We start from the raw sequence: 13,381 nt of genomic DNA, 5'->3' as shown, positions 1-13,381 counted from the left end.
AAGTCCCAATAACTGGTTCTTTGAGAGGATCAATAAAAGCAATAAACCTCTAGTCAGACTGATCCCGAAAAAAAGAAGACAGAATTATCAATATCAGAAATTAGATAACGTCACCAAAGATTCTACATATATTTAAAAAATGACAGGATTATGAACAACTTCATGCAAATAAATATGACAACTTTGATGAAATGAACAAATTTCTTTTTTTTTTTTTTTACATCTTTATTGAAGTATAACTGCTTTACTGAACAAATTTCTTGAGAGATAAAAGCTACCTAGTTTCGGGGGCTTCCCTGGTGGCGCAGTGGTTGAGAATCTGCCTGTCAATGCAGGGAACACGGGTTCGAGCCCTGGTCTGGGAAGATCCCACATGCCGCAGAGCAACTAGGCCCGTGAGCCACAACTACTGAGCCTGCGCGTCTGGAGCCTGTGCTCCGCAACAAGAGAGGCCGCGACAGTGAGAGGCCCGCGCACCACGATGAAGAGTGGCCCCCAGTTGCCGCAACTAGAGAAAGCCCTCGCACAGAAACAAAGACCCAACACAGCCAAAAATAAATAAATAAATAAATTTTTTTTTAAAAAAAAAAAGCTACCTAGTTTCACTCAAGAAGAAAAGAAATAGATAACAGGAATAACCCCATATCTAGTCAGGAAATTGAATTTGTAGGTAAAAACCTTCATAAACAGAAAACTCCAAGCCCAGATGTCTCCCTGGTGAATTCTACCAAACATGTAGGGAAGAATTCATCCCAATTTCACTTTAACTCTGAGAAAATTGAAGAGAGTGGACTACTCCCTAAATCCTTCTATGAGGCTAGCATTACTCTTTAATCAAACCCAAAGGCATTACAAAAACTAAAACAAAAACAAACAAGCAAAATAGAGCTGACTATCCCTCATGAATAGAGATGCAAACATTTAAACAAAATCTTAGGAAATCAAATCCAGCAATACATTAAAAAATGAAAATACATCATGACAAAGTAGAGTTTATCCTATGAATATAAGGTTGATTAAACAGTCAAAAGTCAATCAAGGTAATTCACCCTAGTTGTTCATATACATATACATGTCAAAATCATGTGACATCCAAATTAATGCAGAAAAAGTATTTGATAAAATCAAACAGTCATTTCTGATAAAAACTCTTAGCAAAATAGGGATATAAGGGAATTCCCTCAACCTGAAAAAGGATATCTATGAAATAACTACAGCTAAATTATACTTAATGGTGAAAGACTAAATGTTTTTCTCTTAAGAACAGGACCAAGACAAGGATGTTCAGCCTCACCACTTCTGTTCAACATTATACTAGATATTCTAACCCTCCAGGTTCATCCATGTTGTTCCAAATGGCAAGATTTCCTTCTTTTTTAAGGTTGAATAATATTCCATTATGTATACATACCACATTTTCTTTATAGAAGGCAAGCCCCTTTGGACATTGGTCTTGGCAATGATTTTTTTAAAACTGACACCAAAAGCAAAGGCAACAAAAGCAAAAATAAACAAGTGGGACTACATCAAACTAAAAAGCTTTTGCACATCAAAGGAAGCCATCATCAAAATGAAAAGGCAACCTAATAATGAATATGAGAAGATATTTGCAAACCACAATACTGATAGAGGGTCAATATGCAAAATATACAAGGAACTCATACAACTCAATAGCAAAAACCACAAATAACCGAACTGAGAAATAGGTAAAGGACCTGAATAGCCAGTTTTCCAAGAAGACTTACAAAAGGCCAACAGTACATGAAAAGGTACTCAACATCACTAATCATCACAGAAATGCAAATCAAAAGCACAGTGAGAGGCTGCCCCACACCTGCTAGGATTATTATCAAAAAGACAAGAGATAACAAATACTGGCAAGAATGTCCAGGAAAAGGAACCCTTTTGGTAGAAATATAAACTGATACAGCCACTATAGAAAACAGTAATGCAGGTTGTTCAAGAAATTTAAAAAAAAAAAGAAAAGAACTACCTTGTGATCCAGCAATCCCAGCTCTGAGTATCTGCCCAAAGGAAACAAAATCATTATCTTGAAGAGGTATCTGCACTCCCATGTTCATTGCAGCATTATTCACAATTGCCAAGGTATGGACAATCGATTTTTAACAAAGTTGCAAAGGTGGAGAAAGGATAGTCTTTTCAACAAATAGTGGCAGAAACAATGAAAATCCACATGCAATAACATGAACTTTGATCCCTAACTCACACTATAATAAAAATTAACTCAAGACAGATCACAGAACTAAATGTTAAACCTAAAACTATAGAACTTTTAGAAGAGAATTTAAGAGAAAATCTAAATGACCTTGGGTTAGGAACCAATTCTTTAGACACTAGAAGTATATCCATAAAAGAAAAAATTGATAAAGTAGACTTTATTAAAATTAAAAACTTCTGCTCTCTAAATGACGTTCGTAAGAGTATGAAAAGACAAGCCACAGATGGGGAAAATATTTGCAAGGCATATTTCTGATAAGAGACTTGTATTGAAAAGATAGAAAGAACTCGCAAACTGCAATTGTAAAAATCCAAATAACAAAATAAAAAATGGGAAAAATATTTTGAACAAACACTTCTCCAAAGAAAATATATAGGTAACAAATAAGCATATGGAAAGATGCTAAACATTGTGAACTATTAGAGAAATGCAAATTAAAACCACAATGAGATGTATACCTCATGGAATGGCTATGCCTAAAAAGACTGGCCATACCAAGTGTTGACAAGGATGTAGAGAAACTGGCACTCACATACACTGTTAGTGGAATGCATAATGGTCAACCACTTCGGAAAACACTTTGGCAGGTTCTTAGAAAGTCAAATATAAACTTATAATATGATCTAGCCATTCCATTCCTAGGTATTTACCTAAGATAAATAAAAACATATGCCTATACAAAGACATGTACATGAATGTTCAAAGAAGCTTTATTTGCTATGGCCCCAAACTGGGGAAAACCCAAATGTTCATCTCAAAATAATTATAGTGAGTGAAAGAAGCCCAACAAGGAGTACATACTGTATGATTCCATTTATATAAAGCTCAGAAACAGCAAACTAATTTATATTACAGAAAGCAGGTCAGTGGCATCTAGGGATGGAAGGGCCAGTGAGGAGGAATGGGGGGGGAGGGTGAGATTAAAAGGGACACAAGAAAACTTCTACTGGAATAGATTTATCTTGATTGTGTGATGGTCTTACTGGTATAAACATATATTACAACTTTTCAACTGTATTTTTTAAGTCTGTGCAATGTATCACATGTCCATTTTACTTCAATAAAGTTATTAAAAATTTTTCTTTAAAAACCCATTAACTTGCCCCTAAACTACAATAAACACACATATATTACACACAGACATTCTTATACAGAGCATACTGTGAGACCTACTAAAGTAGACTAAAAAAAGACAAAAGGAAAATATGCACACACTCAAACCATTCTGCTTCTAATCCCAGTGATGAAGAGAAGAGTAGGATGAAAATTTCTAAGGCATCCTTCTTATATGCAGTGCCTACTGCATTCTGTTACACCATAAACCCGATCGTTGGAACGCATATTACTAGATGTGTTTGTCATTGTGCAAGATAATGGAATATCAAATTTTGTTATGTTTCTCAGCATAAATAAAATTTCTATGATGAGGTTCCACTATAATTTCTACCTATTCCATTGCTTTTTGGATGTTTGAATATGAAAATCACTTTCTACCTTAAAGGTCTGCACAGTCTCGTGGGAAATTCAGCATGTAAACATTTATAATACAATGTTGTTATGGCTATACAGAGGCAATTGATTTCACGCAGGGACAGAGGCTTGGGTAAAGCTTTATTGAGGATGTGAAATTAGAACTGTGACTTGAATTATATGCTGACATTTTCCTAGAAAGGAGGAAAGAGATTATTTCAGAAAGAAGGGCCTTCCTTTGATTAGAAGCACCTTCAAAAATAATGCAGTAGGGGCTCCAGAAATTCCTCCTTTCTAGCTCCTAAAACTTTTAAACTGCCATCTCCAAGCTGTTGATTGACTACCAGTTGCTGGGCTTTTTATATAGTTATCCCACTCTGTCTTACATTAGCTTTGCAGAGTGGATATTATTATCCCCACCTTACAGATAAGGAAATGTATAAATCACTTTAGGCTAAGGGGCTGTGTGGTCTTAGCGGTTTACAGCAATAAGAGTTTGTTTTCTGCTCACATCATAGGCCTCCACTGTGGATCCACTGTGTCTGTGCTCCATGTCATCTGTTCTTCTGGACCAAAGCTGAAGGAACAGCCCCTATCTGGGACATACTCATCTTGTGACAGGAGAACAGACCAATAGTGGAACCACAACATGGCTCCTAAGACTTCTGTTCACATTCTATTGGCTAAAGCAAGATACATGGACAAGGGTGACATAACGGCTGGAAGTCTAACCCTCTCTTTGGGAGATTGTACCATGAGCCACGTACCGTGGGAAGGGATGTATCATTCTCTCACTGCAAGAGGTAGCAACTATTTGGACCTTCAGAGGAGGAAGGTTCAGGAAAGTTTGTGTAACTTGCAGGCCATGTAGCTGAGTAGCAGAGCCAGGATTCAAAACTGGTTTTTTACTGTCAAAACCTCAGCTCTTTACACTATTCCACACTGCCTCTACCATGGATCTCAAAAGGGCCAGACAGGTCAAGACTAACTTTAAGTGTGGGGAATGTCCTTGGGATGGAAAAGAGAATCTACGTATTGTGTGTGGTGTGTCTGTGTGAAATAGGGTAAACAGAGACACAGAGATGTGAACTGGAGAGAAGTGAACACACAGGCTGATTGCTTTGTCTTCCCTCAGTTCTAGAACTAGAGGAAAAGAGAAATTCTCTATTTCTCTGTGAATTTATCACACCCTTCCCCCGAATACAGAGAAAAATATTAAATAGGGGTTTGAGGCTATTTAATACAGCCTCAATGTATAGCAATACATCACTTGGCGTTTATTAAGTACACCATGGATAAAGCACTAAACTAAGTCCTCTAGAGGAGACACCAATCAGATTGCAACCCATATGAACCAATATTAGAACTCAAATAACTCAAACAACAAATCCTTCAACCCTACAAGGCCTACTTCAGATGCATGGCTAGTTGGGAAGGTACCCCACACACAAGTTAATTTCACTTTATGTCAATTGCTAACAAGAGTCTGCAAACTCTGACACACTGTCCCTCTGTCAAGTCCTTCCACTTCCAATTCTGCCAGGGGCAACTCATCTTGCCCCTGGTTTTCCTTCCCTGGAGTCCTTTAGCACATGAGCATTTCCATATTAAAACTGAGGGAAATGCAACATAGAGGAGCTGGCCTGCTTGCCTGGAGCTTTAGCATAAATCAATGGAAGAGGGAGGACTTCAGTAATCATCTGAGCCCCAGTCTTTCTCTTCTGTCCTTGGAACGGTTCTGACTGAATGCCATTTCTTCCGAAGTCATCGTTAAGTAAATAAATGGAAGAGGCTGTATATAACAAGCCAGAGACAACAATTATGTGGCATTCTACGCATGACAGAACCGATTAATTTTCTGTCCTTTTAAAAATAAATGCTGTTACTTTAAGTCCGCACATTAGGCAAGTTTTAAGGAGCTGGTTGCTAAGGGTATCTAGGGAAACCTGGCAAGAACTGTTTGTAAGTAAATCTATGTTACATCATATAGAATAAGTCAAGTACCAGTTGGCAGAGTTCAGGAAAGAAAAAAGACATAAAAGATTAAATTTTATTTTAAGGTTGTATGGTGTGATGCTCAGCTTGACCATGGCTGTGTCCACTGCTGAGAGTCCAAATATGTCATGGGCCGCAGCTTGTGAACTACTGGGAAATCTATTTGCATGGAAGCCTCATGGGACTCCTAGGAAATAACTGAACCTGTATGCATTTGTGGGGTTCGGACATCTCAGGTCTGCCTGGAAAACTGGAGGAGCTGACAGAGTGAATGGGGGAGGACAGGAGAGGGTGAGGAATGCGCTGACAGCAAGTGCGTTCCACAGAGGACAGCAGCATTCGCGGTGAACTTGGCTCAGAGAAAACACACCGGAACGTACGTTTGCAGTGACGGCAGAAGGGAGTTTTACGTATAAAACGAAGGTGCAGTTTCTCAGTGGCAGGTGCTGTCCATGCCCACTCCGTTTACTGGCAGCCATGGTGGACATTCCCATACAGGCGGCCAGCTCTCTATTTCTCGGTCTTAGGGCTTTCTCCAAAGCCACGGGAGTTTCCCCAGTGCTGCAGCATAGCTCAGAAATGCTGGAGATTTAACACCCTCAGGAGCACCCCTCAACGAATAAGAAATGGGAGTCGGCGGATAAATAGCCAAGCTTCCTAGATACTTGGCGGACAAGTCTGTGGTGTATTCCACCCAGTATCTCAGACAGCCCCTAGTCAGATGGAGCCCCTGTTTCTCCACATAACCAGCTTATCATAACCTTGATCAGTGCTTCTTCCTTTTCTCTTTCTCTCTCCTCACTCCTTTACTCATGCTTACTGGAATATCTCACAAATTAACAACCTGCTCCCAAATCCTTGTCCTGGAGTTGGCTTTTGAGGAAGCCAAACAGTGATACTCACTGAACTCCATGTATCATGGGGTCCAAATAACTCAGCTTTTGAATTCCATTAAAAGGCTATAATACAAAGCCGGGGGGAAGACCGTTTGCCCACTCTGCCAGACTTTCTCAAAGCTCCCAGCGCCATGAAGATTCAAGGTGGTGACAAGTAGAGAAAGACTGATAGAACAGTGAGAGAACAGAGCCTTTGCAAAGCAGTTCCAAAGAGCAGTGGGGTTCAATACGGGGTTCAGAGCAAAGGCAGCATCAACCGCCCCATTGGGGTGACAGATACCACTTAAAGACACCAGCTGAGGGCTGTGAACCAGTGAAGAGATGTGGCAGGGTGGATGTCCCACAGGAAAAGAGTCATCAAGGGCATGTTAATATGCTTGTATGCTTACTGATGTGTTGCTTAGATAATGAACATTTTGGAATTATAAATTGCAATAGGGAAAAATAAAATCTGACACAGAAATAAAGATATTCTGTATCTCTCTATGGATCAAGGCAGTTATAGTTATTTCTTCCCTGTTGACAGGTTTTAGGAAATGAACATCCAAGCAGAGCACAGACTGCATAACACAGACGGCTAAGAGAGAATGAAAATGAAGTGGACCAAGGAAGAGAAGAGTCACCAAGGTTATTCTCCAAACTGAGCCCTGGGTGAGGGGTTAACTCCAAAGTTACTGTAAGGAATAGATGCGGAAGGTTAAAGGAGGTCCATGTAATAATTAAAACACCTAAAAGAGCAGTAAGTTGAACTACCAGGATATAGTTTAGAAATTCCAATTTGGGAGAAAAATATTACCTGGAGGAGTTGTTAAATTTTGCTTAACAAAACAAAGACCCAGAAGCTATAAAGGAGATAATAAACACACTTCACTATATCAAATATAAACATTTGTAGACAAAAGGTCTACACAAAAATAAACCAAAAAATGCACTGGAAATATGTCAATATGCTAGATATATTTGTATATAAAATAACATTAACATTCAATATAATAGGTAAAATTATTTGAATAGAAATATTAAAATATTTGGACATAATAGATATAATTTGAATATAAACAGTTACTATAAATAATATATAAAGAGCTTCTATAAACCAGTAAGTGAAAGAAAAATAGATATAAGATTGGGATTAGCCAATTCGCAGAAGAAGAAATCTTGGTGCTCAATCAACATAAAAATGTGATCTTTCCCTCCATGGTCCTTTATCCCTTCTGATCTCCCATCAGAATCTTTCTGCTTCTTTGGCATGGGCTCTGGCCTAGGTTGTCAGTCATTTGGTTACTTATGATTACATCAGGGCCTGCTTGTAGGAGGAGGATGTGAAAGAAATTCTACTTTTCCTGGTCCAGCAACAGGGTGAAAGAGCTACAAGGCAAATAACCCCTAAGATTGACAGTATCTTACAGTGTGACTCCAGATACTTTATTAGAGACTTTCTTTTCTCAATCTTACTAAGAATGGTACTGTTGTCTGCATCTGAGCATAATTCCTACAGTATGCTCATGTTTTTTTCTACCTTTTAAAATAATCTATTTTATCATCAGGAAAGTGTATAGGGGAAGGAAGCATCAAAATCCCTAGACCACTAAAAATTTTAATAAATGCATATTCAAATTTTATGAGATAGATTTGTAAATCATTTTAAGGCAGTAAATATATATTAATTCCCTTTTTTCTTTTATTCCTCTATTATTATTGATACCATCATCATTATTCATCTATTTGATGTGACAGAGACAGAAGGGGCTGGGCGTCAAAATCTGCCATACTGACTGTGGTTTTGTCCATTTCCTCTTGAATTTTTAATATCTTTGGTTGTACATATTTAACAATTCAACATTCATGGCTGTGGATATTTTCACTGTGGAAATTTAATATTCTGTCAATATTTTTTAAAATTTTCCTCCTGTATTATGACTTTTGCATGGTGTTTTCTGATATTAATATCGACAACCCCCTGTCCTTCTCTTGGCATTTGCCTGGCATACCTTTCACTCATTCCTTTGTTTGTTTAGCCTTCCAATTTCCAAGAAACTAGTCTTAATAGTGCCCACACAGTCTCTGCAAATATTTGTAAATCCAAATAATGAATCAAAACAGGTCTCCCTCTTTGAGAATGAGTTGACAAGAGAAAAATACCTTTTTTATTGGACTGGGGATCTAGTTGGTCATAAAAGGGCTGGAGAGTGTTGGTGGGAAGGCAGGGACCTTTTGCTCTGCTGAGTGCACTGCCTGTAGTCCTTGAAATTGTAGGCAGTCTTTTCATAATTATGTGATTTGGGGCAGTTTCCGCAACCTCCCTGTCTCTCAGGTCTATCTCGTCTGTAAAATGAAAATGATGATTATACATACTTTCCAGGATAGATGTGAGGATTAAGCAGGTTAATGCACGGAAAACTGACCAGCACCTGGCATGCTGTAAGTGTTCAAAAAACTGTGAGGTAACATCACGGTTCCTAATGTTACTCATGTCACAATACAGGCTCCATCCAACTGTTTTCCACTTTCCCTGCACCTCCAGAGCTCCCCTGTGGACATTTAGGGGTACCTGTGACAGGTGAGAGCTGCAGCTGTCAGTAGGAACTTGAGCCCGTGGAACTGGGTTTGCCATTTTGTTTTGAAGATTTAACTGAACAGAAAATGTTGTGTTGGCATCATTTTTTTTCACACAACAAAAAGATATATGGAAACAGACCACCCCAGTCCTCCTCAAGCCCCCCTTCCCAATGCAAATTTTGTAAATAGTTTCTTATGTAGCTTTTCTGAAGCCTTCCATAAACCCTTAAAAATAAGAAAAAAAGGGCTTCCCTAGTGGCACAGTGGTTGAGAATCTGCCTGCCGATGCAGGGGACATGGGTTCGAGCCCTGGTCTGGGAAGATCCCACATGCTGCGGAGCGACTAGGCCCGTGAGCCACAACTACTGAGCCTGCGCGTCTGGAGCCCGTGCTCCGCAACAAGAGAGGCCGCGACAGTGAGAGGCCCGCGCACCGCGATGAAGAGTGGCCCCCGCTTGCCGCAAGTGGAGAAAGCCCTCGCACAGAAACGAAGACCCAACACAGCCAAAAATAAATAAATAAATAAATAAAATTTAAAAAATAAATAAATAAAATAAGAAAAAAAATCAAGGAAGAAAAAAACCCCATGAATGGTAGTGTTTCACCTTTACACACTGTTCTGCACTTAATAACACCTCTTGCCTACGGCATAGACTTTCCCTATCATAAATTTACCAACAGTCTATTGATGGACGTTTAAGGTATTCTCTGGTTTATTATTTTATTTGCAAAAAGAAAAGTCACAATGAATATCCTTGGACACGTGGATCTATTTTCTGAAGAAGAATTTTTAGAAGTAGAATTCTGGGCCAAGAGTATGAGAATTTTTAATTATGGTAAATACTGTCAAATCATCCTCAGTGGAGATCATTCCAATTTACATTCCCACCAGTGGTGTGTGAAGGTAGAAAGCTGTCTTCCCCACACTTTTACCCTCGAAGCATATAAGCAAGCCTTTTTAACTCTGCCAGTGTGATAGCTGGAAACAGTGTTTCATTACAGTTGTAATTTACTTGTCTTTCATTAAGAATGAAAGTGGGTGTGTCTGCGTTTGCTACCATCATCTAGTGGTTGTGTTAGTGTAGTGAGAGGATGTATGAGAACGTTAGTCCCAGTTTAGCTGTGGGTTTAGAAACACTATGGTTGGCAGCCTGAACCTTAGTTTTGTTTTTTTTTTTGCTCATCACAGAAATACTTTAAAAATCAAAACTGCAGGTTTCCTTAGCCTCATTTTTTGTTTCTTTTATTTCATACTTATTTATTTATTTATTTTTTTACCAATTCAGTAACATTTCTAAATCGCAGTGGCCCAGAAGTTCTCAGGGAGTCTTTTACACTTCTATTAATTTTCTTTTCTGTGAAAATATACTAAGAAAATATAAAGAAGGAAATCCTTTCCTGCATGCCTGCAGCAATTAAATGATGAATGGTTAGCTGGGAGAGCAAGGCTCTCAAAGCAGGGGAAATCAGATGATTAGGTTCTGTATTTTAAATTAGGAATATGTACACTGAATACACAAGCAATCAGATACCCATTTATGCAGAAGTACGGAGAGCTCAACATTAATCCATTAATGACAAAGGAATCCAACATAAAAATGCAACTTTTCCTCAAAGAATACAACTTTCTTTAAAGAAAATTATATGTTTTAAGTCATTCTGTTCAGGACTAAGTATAAATGAACAGACACATGTTTAGACAAAGAAAGGACAAGGTATTTTCAGTGTGAAAACCTGAACCCTGAAATAACAACGAATCTGAATATGGTGTTCACGAGAATCATTTCTCAGTGAGGTGAGTGCCCCTCCAACGAGTATTTATAAGTTGATATTTCTATTTATAATCTAAACGTCACATAGGTTTTTCTAAAAGCCCTCTTGCCATACTTTGTTGCTCAGTTACAGGATGTGCAATGATAATTCCTGAATCAATGGGTTGTGCTGGACAATTCTATTGCTACATTAAACTGGTAAACAGTACATTTCCCCCCAGTGTCTTCTGTTTCCTATAGTCATGTCCCTTTCGCTATTGAACAGATTCTGGTTTAATCTAATTTTTCCATAATGATTCATCCCAACCTTTCACTGGACTTTCTACAGAAATTAAAAAGATTTAAACACTTCAGAACATGCCTCTGAAGATGCTGTGTTGGATAAATTTTATTAGTAAAGACAATTAATAGTTCATCAAATTACTGCTTTGACTGCCAGATTTGTATATGGCAAAATGGAAGTTGTTAAAAATAATGTTATGCAATATTAATTAAACCTAACAAAGGAACAGGTTAATGTAATGAATAGAGCAGCATTGAACCAGGCTACATGGCTCAGTTTCTTTACCAAATCTCTACATACATACATACATACATACATACATACATACATACTCTACATCTCGTACTCTTAACGGTTTTGACCCAACGTGATCTTCTCAATAATCTCTTTCCCAAAGCAATAATAATAAATACCAGTGGAGAAAACACTTGAGGGAGCATCTGTCCAGTACCTTCACCTTCTTATGGAAACAGCCTTTCTCCTTCACGCACAGTTTAAGAGGAGCCGCTATGGTCAACGAAATCCTCCCTAAGCCCTGGCCATAGAGACGGGCACCTGACCCAAGCTGGTTTTGAACTTGGAACCAAAGAAATAATCAAGCAGTCTCACCAAGAGATTGAATTTGTGAGAATGTAAAGCTAGGGAGCTATCAGTGGTAAGATTAGAAGGAAGAAACAGAAAGAAAATCACTTGTGACACCAAAAGGTAAGACAGAGAAGGGTGCATACAGTACACTTCACTTTCAGATGGATAGGTCAGGGAAGGCTCATGAAAGAAGTGGCATTTGAATCATCAGAAAGTCTACAAACAATAAATGCTGGAGAGGGTGTGGAGAAAAGGGAACCCTCCTACATTGTTGGTGGGAATGTAAATTGGTACAACCACTATGGAGAACAAACAGTATGGAGGCACCTTAAAAAACTAAAAATAGAACTACCATATGGTCCAGCAATCCCTCTCCTGGGCATATATCCAGAGAAAACCATACTTTGAAAAGATACATGCACCCTTATGTTCACTGAAGCACTATTTACAATAGCCAAGACATGGAAGCAACCTAAATGTCCCTCGACAGAGGAATGGATAAAGATGCAGCACATACACACAATGGAATATTACTCAGCCATAAAAAAGAATGAAATAATGCCATTTGCAGCAACATGGATGGACCTAGAGATTATGATACTCAGTGAAGTAAGTCAGACAAAGAAAGACAAGTATCATATGATACCACCTATATGTGGAATCTAAAGGAAAAAGAAAGATACACATGAACTTATTTACAAAACAGAAAAAGACTCACAGACTTAGAAAACAAATTTATGGTTACCAAAGGGGAAAGGTGGGAGGTATGGATAAATTAGGAGGTTGGGATTAACATACACACTACTATATATAAAACAGATAATCAACAAGGATCTACTGTATAGCACAGGGAACTCTACTCAATATTCTGTAATAACCTATTGGGAAAAGAATCTGAAAAAGAATAGATATATAGATATGTATAATTGAATCACTTTGCCGTACACCTGAAACTAACACAACATTGTAAATCAACTATACTCCAATATAAAATAAAAAATTAAATTAAAAAAATAAATGAATAAAATTATGTTAATCACCAAAAAAAAAAAGAAGTGGCACTTCAGCTTGACCTAACTCATGGGTAAGAATGAAAATTCATGTTTTATGTGTACCAGAGGGTGCTCTGGTGCGATTTTGGAACTTTCTCTGTTGTCTTCCCTTCTGGAGACCCTCATTTCTAAGTTACAAAATAGTTATTTGGATATATGTATAAGCATGTGTGTGCACATGTGTATGTGTATATTCATGAATAAAGTTACATGATTAAGGATATTCACTGCAGATTTATTCTCAGTAAAAAGAAATGTGAAAACATATTTATATGTGTACAATATGTATGTCTATATGCACACAGACTCATGACTACATGTTATGACATAAAACAGGGAGGAGGTCCATGAAAATTGTATTCCAAATGCTTATGTATCCTGTGAAACATTTTTCCAGCATGTACCTTCCTTATTGTTATTCTTAATTTGGTTTTTCATTTTTGAAAAGTTATACATGAACACAGTTTAGAGTTAATAGCTTGTTCTAGAAAACAGCACGCCTCTGACCTCCCATGTACCACTACTTCCTG

This window comes from Balaenoptera musculus, chromosome 3, assembly GCF_009873245.2.
Source record: "Balaenoptera musculus isolate JJ_BM4_2016_0621 chromosome 3, mBalMus1.pri.v3, whole genome shotgun sequence".
NCBI lineage: Eukaryota > Metazoa > Chordata > Mammalia > Artiodactyla > Balaenopteridae > Balaenoptera > Balaenoptera musculus.
Note: the sequence above shows the minus strand (reverse complement) of the source record.